Consider the following 12253-nt stretch of genomic DNA (forward strand, 5'->3'; position numbering starts at 1 on the left):
AATTTGATAAGCAGTCCCATTTATTGAGCTCTACTATAGACCCCAGGAACTAAATTTACACACCTTTATTGCCCCATTTATTATTTATTCTGTTGTTCTGTCATAACATTTTCCCTGTTTAGCAAGTGACAAAACTGAGGCTTCACAGAAATAAGTATCTTCCCCTGTATTGCTCAGGAAGAAAACCAAGATTCATATCTATGTGTGTCTGACTCCTAAATTTAACTTCTTTTCTGTTTTAGTAAAAGATGACATTGGCAATATAACAAACCTGGATTCAGGGGAAGGTCAGGAAACTTAACAGCCTGGTATTTTTTCAGAAGCTTACTCTTCACATCTTGTTAGTTATGTGCCAATTATAGTCGCAAAGGAAGCTGGAAAACTTGAATATCTAAGCAAAGGAGAACACTTGCCATGATTTCCTTAAATGAGTCAAGATTCATCTCCTAGTCATGTTGTATTGTTTCACTCCAAGAAATTAGAGTTGTAAAAAGATAAGGTGGAGATTTTTCCTGGCACTAAGGGTAGTCAGGGAAGGTGCGTGGGGGAGGGGGGTAGTAATAGTGATTATTGGGTCAGCAGTTAATGTAATTTTCCAGCACAAAGATTAGATTAAAATTCATGTAAAGAACTTAACGTAATATTCGGGAAAACAAATGCTTAATGAACATGAACTGTACCATGCTGTTTCCAAAGGTCTCCAAAGGAAACCAAGAGATGATTTTAATGAGTTATAACAATAACTACAATTTACAAACAAAATGAGTATGTAAAAGTTTGAGGTGTTCACATTAGATCACTACTATTTCCTCTAGCAAACATGGAAGCTAAACAGTTTCCTCTTAGCCTGGTATCTGCAAAGAGAAAAACTACTGTAGTATTGAGTCCATTGGTTAGAAGATCCAGGAGTTTTATGGGTGCAAAACAGGATTCAGTGAGATAGGAGGAACTAATGAAAGACTGGGGAATGTGTTAAATTAACCAGAGGTCATGATTAGTTCATATGCTGGCAAGTCAGTTTTCTGCTTCCTGAGATAGTAACTATGTGGTTATTTCATCTTGAAAACATTGTCTTACCAGAAATTATAAATATCATTAGGTGATAGATAATATCAGAAACTTCTCCTGGGGCACCTAGGTGAGTCAGGTCATGCATGATCTCATGGCTCTTGAGTGAGCATAGAGCCCTGCTTCAGACCCTCTGTCACCCCGTCTCTCTGCCCCTTCCTGGCTCTTGCTCACCCTCTCTCAAAAATAAACATTAAAAAATTTTTTTAAAAACAGTAAGAAACTTATTTAGAAAATAATAGAGCTCTGATTAGCTTGTTTTTAATATGCTGGTCTTTGGGAGAAAATGGGACTGTCAGGAAACAAAGCTAAAATTCCCAGTGGGGAGATGGGTTTGCAGAGGGAGAGAATGGACTACTGGCAGACCAGACCTCTGGATGAGGGAAGGTATGAGGCAGCCCTGTGTCAGCATTGAAAAGAACGTGATGTCTGCAGTTTGTTGGATACACTATCCTATATAGTTCTTTAAATCTTTCATATCCAGACTTATGCGAAATTGGTGGAGTAAGGAACTTGAAAAGTATGCCTTCACTAAAAGGAATGTAAAGCTGGCAAAAAAAAAAAAAAAAGAAAGAAAGAAAAAACTTTTTCAGAACGCCAGGAACTATCTAGAGGCTTACAGTAGCCAGGGCAACACAATCAAGAAGAGAAAGCTGAATCTTGATAAGGACAGCTTTGTGGCAATTTAACTTACCCTGGTCTCCTCCCCCTCTTCCTAGCTTAGCAGTGGCCTTGAAGAGAACAGTCACATCCTGTAAGTACATCAGTACCACAGTGAGTATAATAGAACTAATTTGCACCCAAAAAAAAGCAAACATGATTTGTTTCTTTGTTTTGAACTGTCTGGCTTGGAGTACCATTTTAAAGGATTTGCCTTTGTCTTACCTAACTCAGAACTCTCTGGTATGGAGATAGTTACCTAAGGGCATTTTGCAAGAACATTTACAGGTGAATATATTAGTTGTTGCTGGCTCAAGGAATAGTTAGCAGTTGGGAAAACAATAGATTAACCAAAGAGCTTGCTAAGAGGCTGAGGAATGAGATGCTTTGGTGAGTAAGAAGTTTGAAAGGCTCTGACATATTCCTGGGTGTCTAGAAAGCCATGCACCTGCCCAGGGCTGTGCACATGCTCAGCAAAAATTTTAAAAAGTCCACCTCTAGCTTATTTTAAGGCTTTGTGCAAGCGGGATTAACTACGAAGGCAGAGTTGTGAACTTCCTGGTTGAGTGTTGAAGGTTGTACCAGTATGCACAGAGCCCATCTGCAAGACTGGAAGATATTTTAGATTACAAGCTTTTAAGGAAACCTCTGTCCAATCACTAGCTAACCTTAAGCTAATAGAACAGAGATTTCAGTGGCTACACACAACAAACAATACACACTTTACAAAATAAGAAAAGTTAACAAGCATCACTAACAAACCCTGGGGTGGGAACAGGAGTACCTGATTACAGGGTTGCCACATTAAAATATCCAAAATGTCCAGTATTCAACAACAAAAATGTTACAGGGCATATAAAGAAACAAGAAAATATGGCCCGTACCTAAGGAAATAATAGAAATAGTCCCACAGGAAACCCTGACATTAGACATAAGGATGATTCAATCAACTGTGAAATATATTTAAGGAGCTAAAGGAAACCATAAGAATATCTCCCCAAATAGAGAATAGGAATGAAGGGATAGAAATTATAAAAAGAAGCCAAGTAGAATTGTGGAGCTGAAAAGCATAACTGGAATGAAAGATTCAGTAGAGGAGCTCAACAGAGTTGAGCAGACAGAAGGAAGAACCAGTGAACTTGAAGATAAACCAACTGAAAAAGAATGAACAGAGCCTAAGAGGCATATGGGACACCATCAAGAAGACCAATATATGTATAATGAGAGTTCCAGATGAGAGAAAGGCAGAAGGTATTTGAGGAAATAATAGCTAAAAACTTCCTAAATTTGATGAAAAACACAAATCTACACATACCAGTTCAGGGAACTCTAAGATAAACTCAGACCTATTCTTAGACACATGATCAAACAGTTTAAAGACACAGACAAATAGAGAATCTTGAGAACAAGAGGATCTACTCATGTGCAGGGGATCTTCAATAGGATATCAAATACCATGAGGACCAGAAGACAATGGAATGACATATTTGAAGAGGTAAAAGAAAAAAACCCTGTTAACCAAGACTTCAATGTCTGGAAAAACTACAAAAATGAAGTTCTACAATGGAACATTATTTAGCCACAAAAAATGAAATCTTGCCATTTGCAATGACATGGTTGGAACTAGAGAGTATAATGCTAAGTGAAATAAGTCACGAATACACAAATACCACGTGATTTCACTCGTGGAATTTAAGAAACAAGAAAAGTAAAAGAGACAAACCAAGAAACAGACCCAGCTGTAGAGAACAAACTGATGGTTACCAGAGGGGAGGTAGGTAGGGGAATGGGTTAAATAGGTAATGGAGACTAAAGAAGGCACATGTCTTGATGAGCACTGGGTGATGTAAGTTAAGTATTGGATCACTATATTGTACACCTGAAACAAATACACTATGTTAACTATACTGGAATTTAAAATAATTTTATAAACAGTCCCTCCCAAATGAAGATGAAAATGGCATTCTCAAAAACTGAGTTTGTCACTAGTAGACAGACATTCCCTACAATATAATAGTAGATAGTAATGCAAATCCACACAAGTAAAGAATGCCAGTAAAGGTAGCTATATAGATAAGTATAAATGACAATACTTATGTATTTTTTTGTCTGTAACATTTTTTCTTATTTAGAAGACAACTGAATAAATCTGTTTATGGGCACATAATGTATAAAGGTTTGACAAAAAGTTGGAGGCAGACATAGCGAAGATTTTGTACACTATTGATAGTAAATTGTTATATTAATTAAATCATAAAGAATGAAATCTTGCCATTTGCAGCAGCAGGGATGAACCTCAAGGGCATGATGCTAAGTGAAATAAGTCAGAGAAAGACAAATACCATGTGGTCTCCCATACGTGTGGGATCAAAACAAAAGCAAACAAAAACCCTCATACAGAGAACAGATTGGTAGTTGCCAGAGACGAGTGGAGGATGGGAGAAATGGGTGAAGGGAGTCAAGAGGTAAATAGAAAAAATAAATATGGTGCATTATTGAACAACACCAGCAAATAACTTACTATTATCTAGTAATTTGTGATCAAAAACAAAACTCAAGAAAACCTCAAATTGGATGTAAACTGTTTATAAACTAAACCATGGCAACAAAGCCACACTCCAAATTCTGAAGGTTATCTGCTAGATAATATACAATCTATACCTAGATGGAATACTCCACAATTCAGCAAATATTATCTATAACCCTAAATGTGACAGTTTAGAAGGTGGGGGTGGGGGAGAAGCCTATTCCCATCAAAAAGATTTTTCATGTGTCCCTACTCTGAAATGTTTCTCTATCTCAGTAGCTGGAATTAGATGGGTCATATGGCGATTTCTAGCTGAAATCTGAAGAGAAAGCAACATTTAGCTGGGCATATTGCCCTTCCCTCCCTGGGCAGAGGGGAGGAATGAGGTTCTCATAGTAATAAAGAGGGGAAAACATTGGGCAGACAGTCAACAGAGTTTTTCACATAAAATTTTTTCTCAAAGAAACAAACTGGCATAAGCACTAAGGAAACAGTCCAGTTGTAGAGATTGCAGATTGAGTTGATTCATTATGGTATCATTTGGATATGGTTGTTTCCATGTTTTTTCTGCTCTTAGCATTGACATCAGTCTCAAGCTGATAGCAAGATGGCTGCCACAATTTCAGGTGTTTTGCATTTCTATATATTTGCAATAAACAATACAAAATGAAATTGAGAAAATAATTCCATTTATAATAGCATCAAAAAGCATAAAATACTTAGGAATACACTTAGCCAACAAGTATAAGACTTGTGCACTAAAAACTACAAAACAGTGTTGAAAGAAAAGAAAACCTCAATAATGAAATGACATTCTGTGTTCATGGATTGGAGGACTTAACATTGTTAAGATGGCAATACTCCCCAAATTAATCTACAAACTATACTTTTCAGTAGAATCCTACCTGGCTTTGCAGAACAAACTGATTCTAAAATTCATATGGAATTGCAAGAGACCCCAATTAGAGAATATCTAAAAAAGAACAAAGTGGGAAGATTCAAAATTCCCAATTTCAAAACAATAGAAAGTGATAGTAATCAAAACAGTATGGAACTGGCATTTTTTTTTTAAGTTTACTTATTTTGAGAGAGCACAAATGGGGGAGGGGAAGAGAGAGGGATAGAGAGAGAATCCCAAGCAAGGGTTCTGGAACTGGTATTAAGGATAGAGATTGGGATGCTGGGTGGCTCAATCAATTGAATGTCTGACTCTTGATTTCTGCTCAGGTCATGATCCCAGTGTTTTGGGATTGAGCCCTGCATTGGGCTCCACGCTGAGCATGGAGACTACTTGAGATTCTCTCTCTCCCCCGTCCCTCTCCCCTGCTCACTCACTCACTCACTCTCTCTCTAAAATAAAAATCGGGGCGCCTGGGTGGCGCAGTCGGTTAAGCGTCCGACTTCAGCCAGGTCACGATCTCGCAGTCTGTGAGTTCGAGCCCCGCGTCAGGCTCTAGGCTGATGGCTCGGAGCCTGGAGCCTGTTTCCGATTCTGTGTCTCCCTCTCTCTCTGCCCCTCCCCCGTTCATGCTCTGTCTCTCTGTCCCAAAAATAAATAAAAAACGTTGAAAAAAAAAATAAATAAATAAAAATAAATTAAAAAGGATAGACAGAGTAATGGAATAGAATTGAGAGTCCAGAAATAAACCCATAACTGATTTTCAATAAGGGTACCAACATTACTCAACAAAGAGTAGTCTTTTCAACAAATGGTGCTGGAATGACTAGATATCCACATGCAAAGGAGTGAATTTGGACCCCTACTACATACTATATGCCAAAATTGACAAAATGGATCCAAGACCCAAATGTAAGAGATAAAACTATAAAATTTGGAAGGAAATATAGGTGTCAATCTTCATGACCTAGGATTAGGCAATTGTTTATTAAATTTGACAGCCAAAAGCACAAACAAACAAAAATAAATTGCACTTCATCAAAATTAAGAACTATTATACATCAAAGGAACACTATCAAGCCGGTCAAAAGACAAGCCACATAATGGGAGAAAATATTTGCAAATCATAAATCTGATTAGTGAATTGTCCAGAATATATAAATATCTCTTACGCTATATGTTCTCTTATAGGATATATAAAGAACTCAACAAAAATACAAACAACCCAATTTTAAAATGGGCAAAAAACTCTGCAGAGACATTTTTCCAAAGAAGGTATATAATGACCAATAAATACATGAATAGATATTCAACATCATTAGCCATTAGGCAAATACAAATCAAAACCACAACGTGTTACCCCTTTACAACCACTGGTATGTCAATAAAAATGCCAGAAATACTAATGAGGTTGTGGAGAAATTAGAACCCTTATACACAGCTGGTGGGAATGTCAAATGGTGCAGCTGCTGTGGAAAACAGTCTGGTTAAACAGTCTGGAAAAGAGTTCCTTGAGTGGTCAGACACAGAGCTACCACTTGACCCTTCAATAACAGTCCTAGATATACCCAAGAGAATCACTTGAGAACTTGTATACAGTGTTAATAGCATTATACATAAAAGATAAAAGTAGAAATAACCCAAATTTCCATCAACTGATGAAGGAATAAGCAAAAGTTGGTAATCCATACAATGAAATACTATTTGCCCATAAAAAGGAATGAAGTACTGATACACACTGCAACATAGATAAACTTTGAAAACATACTAAGTGAAAGAAACCAGACATAAATTGCAGGATTCCATGTATATGAAATATCCAGAATAGGCAAATCCAAAAGTGTATTAGTGGTTTCCAGGGGCTAGAATTAAAGGGGAATAGGAAGTGACTGCTTAATGGACATAGAGTTTATAATTTATAGGACAATAAAAATGTTTTGAAACTATGTAGTGGTGATGGTTGCATAATACTGTGAATGTACTAAAAACCAATAGATTTTATACTTTTAAATGGTTAAATTGAGGAATTCTGTGTTATGTGATTTTGTTTCAGTTTAAAAATCTTTTACGTTTTGATGGTTTTTTCATCTGATATTCAATCAGTTGGTGAAAGAAGTTTGTTAAACTTTCCCACTGTTTTTAAAAAGATTTGTCTATTTCTTCTTTTAATTTGGTCAAATTCTGCCTTGTATATGTTAACATTATATTATTTGATCTATAACAACTTAGAACAACTTTGAAGTCAATTCTTATTATTTGTGGTAGTTATGTTCTATAAAGTTGTTGTAAACACTGAACTAGTGAATAGTTAGCCATTACTCCTTGGAAAAATAACAGGATTAGATTCCTAGAGCCTCTGGCCACATTTTCATTAACTGATCAGTACATAACTTTATGTGTGTTTCTGTTTAAAGACATAATTTAAGTTGATTCATTAACATTGAACTCACAGGCAACAGCCCTATATAACTCACACTTGAACAAAACTTATGTAACACACATTTTCTCTGTAAGGCACATCACAACCTTCTTGCACTTAGGAACACCTAAGCACTATGGTTGGGGACCATTTTAAACAGTGAAATTACCATCAAAAAGCACAATAATGTGAAAATGTGACACTAAATAGGCCATGAAAAGGACAAATGTTTGAGGCCTAAAACAAGATGGCAGAACATTGCCTTGTAATTCAGCTGGGAACGTGTTCTTTGGATGACCCAAATCTCTCACTACTCTGAGCACATCCATGAATGACTGAAAAAGCTCTTCACTCTTCAGCTATCAGTTTTGGGATTACAAATAAATGTTATTGTGATGGCAGATTCACAAATATGGAATCCAAGATAAGGAGGACTGTATCTTGCTGGTGACTTGATTTTCTATCCTTTTGTTATGTCCCTTTGGACTATATTATCTCTGGTGAACCTGTGTAGTTCTAAAATTCCTATACACACACACAGGCACTCACTGCTTATAAAAAGCGAATTGAAAATGCTGATGGGTCAGCAGCTCAGAGTTTCTGTCCTATGAAGCAAACACTCCTTTTATGGTGGTTAGGCCCCCATATTCTAAATGTATTAATTTCCTATCACTGTTGTAATAAATTACTACTAACTGGATGGCTTAAGATAATAGGAATTTATCCCTTCACAATTATGGAGGCCAGAAGTCCAAAATCAGTATCATTGGGACAGAATCAAGACATCAGGGCTATACTTTCTCCAGAAGCTCTGGGAGAAATTTTGTTCCTTGCCTCTTCCAGCTTCTGGCCGCTGCCAGCATTCTTTGACTTGTGGCCACATCTGTACAATCTCTGTCTCTGTCAAATCACCTTTCCTTTTGTGGGTGAAAGCTCCCATTGCCTTTCTCTGATAAAGTTATATGTGACTGCCTTTAGAGCCTACACAGATAATTCAGGACAATCTCTCCATCTCAAGATCCTTACTTATATCTGCAGAGACCCTTTTTCCATTTAATATTTGCAGTTTCCAGGAATTAGGTGTCTTTTAGGAACATTTTTCAGCCTACCACACCTAATCCTGTCTATCTATGTGCTCTGTGGGCAAGAAGGCCATCGAACTTTCAAGCTTTCTCCCTGACAGTTCACAATCCAGCTGAGCCTGAGAGGCTGCATCCATTTCTGAGGCAGAGTAACCACACACTTCAGGGGTTATAGCAGGGACCAGGAGCCAAGAAACTGGTCCATTTCCCACTCTACTGTGTAACCTTTGGCAAAGTGTCCAAACTCACAAAGCTTTGGTTTTCTTATTTCTAAAATGGGTGTAGTGGTATCTGCTCTCCTTCGCCGGAAGATCCCAGAGCTGCTGCAGATAGACTTAACTGCAACCCCCTCTTTAGTAAAAGGCAGTCTACAGGAAGGATGTTGCCTCATTTAACTGTTTTGGATGAATCTACTTAGGCATGGCAAACAAACATGAACAGAGCACACACACTAGCCGTACCAGGCTCCCGACTGGGCCCCAGGAAAACTCTACCTCAGACATTAAGGAGCTCTCAGCTGACATGGGGCAGCACGCCATGAGTAAAGGGTACCAGAGAGCCCTAGTGTGGGAAGCCTCAATTATATCTCAAATATTCAGATCCACTTGTTACCTCTATAAGGAATGTTTTCAAACTTCTGTAAGTGCTTTTGAAAACCAGCATGGATACAAATAGGTTAAAATAGTGAGCTGAATTATTTGAAAAGGTCTAAGGCTCCAATGGTGAGGTCTAGGGTGTGGCTGAAGGACTCTCTGCCAACCCACTTCCTTTGGAATAGATCAGAGCAAGAAGAATTCTTCACTTTAGAAAGGAATAAAAAGCCTCCAGCATGGTGGTATAAAGTGGGACAGAGCAGGAAGAGGCTGCATCCTTGGAGATTGCAGGCTTGAAGAGTGATATATAGGACAAAGTCTATACAGTTAACCTGGCAGAGAACAAAAAGCAACCAGAAACAAACATTTCCATAATTTTCATAAAAATTGAGTTGATTCTAGTTTGGCAAGGAAAGGAGGTTTAATGCGTAAGGAAGGCCATCTAGGATTGCTCCCTGTATTCTTTAAGGGAAAGGGAAGGGCAAGTCCCATCCTCAGGTAATTCTTAACTGAACATAGAGCTTAGATGTGCAATAGGGGCCTCAGTGCACTGAAAGGCCACTGTGCCACAAAGAATGCCAGGCTGAGTCTACTGTTGGTGCCTGAGACAGGAGTCCAGAAATCCCATGTAAGTGTGTTTTGCAGACTGGATCCAGAGGGGGTAGAGCCTGTTGTAGACCACTCTCTGGGAGACTTCTGCTTTGTTAGGATCAACACCCTTTGCCACATTCCTTAGGTAGGAAGGAATGGTGACAATAATGTAGTTTTTCCCTTCACTCCAATTGGCTCTTTCAACATTGTTCCTACCTTCCCCAGTAAGCACTAGTTGTAATTATAAAACTAATTTTAATAGAATTAGTTCTTTAAGTAAAAGAAACTAGGTTTGTTAAGATCCATGGAATATATAACACTAAGAGTAAGCCCAAATGTAAACTATGGATTTTGGTTGATAATGTTGAATCAGTGTAAGTTCACTGATGGGAACAATGTACACTCTGGCACAGGATGTTGTGGGGGAGCCTGTGCGTGTGTGAGGTCAGGGTTATACGGGAATTCTGTACTTTGTACTCAAATATGCTGTGAACCTAAATCTACTCTAAAAATAGTCTATTTAAATTAAAAGGTGGCGAGATTGTGTAAAGGCTGTCTGCTAACCTTGACCTTCTTGAGCTTCTAGACCAGCATACTTCCCTTGCTTTGTTTTATATAAAGAATTTGCCAAATATCAAGGGCAAATTCAGTAGAGAGTTGAAGTCAACTATTCAATAAACTCCTAATTTTAAAAAGTGGGTTCTTTTTTCAAAATAAGTATTAGCTCATGATTAGAAAAGCGGGATCTGAGCATTGTATCCTAGTTGAACCTTATGTATTTCCTCTCTAGACCACTCCCTTAGACAGTGTATTACAGAAGAAGAAATGCAACCTTTTCTGAAGCTAGAATATTAAGTTTTTATTATTGTCCTTTTTACATTTTCTTTGTTTCTAAAGATACTCGAATACTTTTATAAAGAGAGCCTTTTTTATTTTTTAGGTTTATTTATTTATTTACATAGAGAGTGAGCAGGGGGAGAGGCACAGAGAGAGGGTAAGAGAGAATTCCAAGCAGGCTCTGCACTGTCAGCATGGAGCCCAATGTGGGGCTTGAACTCAGGAACTGTGAGATCATGACCTGACCTGAAACCAAGAGTCATATGCTAAACCAACTGAGCCATGCAGGTGCCCCAGAGTCTTTTTTTTTTTTTTATGTTTATTTATTTATTTTGAGAGAGAGAGAGAGAGAGAGAGAGAGAGCGAGCTGGAGAAAGACAGAGAGAGAGGAAGACAGAGAGTCCCAAGCGGGCTCTGCACTAGTAGTGGGACTCAATCTCACAAACCATGAGATCATGACTCAGCCAAAATCAAGAGTCAAGAGGCTTACCTGACTGAGCCACCCAGATGCCCCATACTCAAATTGTTTTAATCAAAATTCAGTTCAGATGTAATATTATAGTTATTCTTTTAAACAACAATGTTTTTTCCCTTGCCACAAAACTAATTTTAGAGACTATAGATGAACAAGAAAAAGAGAACAAAAGTTACCAATAATTCTATTATATTTATAAACGTTGTATGTTGTTTGTTCTGTGTGCAAACATGCATATGTTTACATTTATAATTGAAAAGAGTCATATTTTAACCATTTTGTTTTCAGTTAATATAGCATGGGCATTGTTCCATGGCTTTGCATGTTCTTCCAAAACATCAATTTTAGCTGAATTTTTATTCCATTTTATGGATATACTACAATTTATGTTAATCCTTTCTTGTTGAGCACAGAGCTTATTTCCTAACTTCTGCTTTTTCAGATAAGAATGCAGTGAAGATTCTCGGAGCTAAATTTTTGCACATATCCGTGATGATCTTCTAACACATAGCAAAGAAGTGGAATTGTTGATTCAGAGGGTGCACTCATATTATAGGATTCAGCACATATTACCAAATGGCTCCCAGAGTGAGGGTACCATGTCACAGTGTCAGCAACAATGCATGAAAATTACATGTCTCTGTACCTTGTCAGTACTGGCCATTGAATTTGACAGATTTGGTAATGCAAGGTTAGTAGAAAAATTAATAAGCTTAAAATCATGCCCTAACTCTTTGTTAAAGTACAGGAGAAGTACATATTCTTTCTCTGAAGAAGTTTACAGGATATGGGCTGGGTTTTTACACAGTTCAAACACTTACTGCCCTGCTGTTTGGCTCTGGAAGAGTTACTTAATTTCTCCTTGCCTTAACCTTGCCTACCAACTATGAAGATGGTGAGTTTATGGACTAAACTGTGTCCCCTCCTCCCTCCCGAATTGATATGTTGAAGCCTAACCCTCAATGTGACTGTATTTGGAGATGGGGCATTTAAGGAGGTGATTAGGGTTAAATGAAGTCATAAGAATGGGGTCCTAATTTGATAGGACTGGTGTCCTTATAAGAAGAGGAAGAGACACCAGAGATATTTCTCTTTCTCCCACA

The sequence above is a fragment of the Panthera pardus genome, unplaced genomic scaffold (assembly GCF_024362965.1).
Source record: "Panthera pardus isolate Hobbes unplaced genomic scaffold, ASM2436296v1 HiC_scaffold_2, whole genome shotgun sequence".
Lineage (NCBI taxonomy): Eukaryota > Metazoa > Chordata > Mammalia > Carnivora > Felidae > Panthera > Panthera pardus.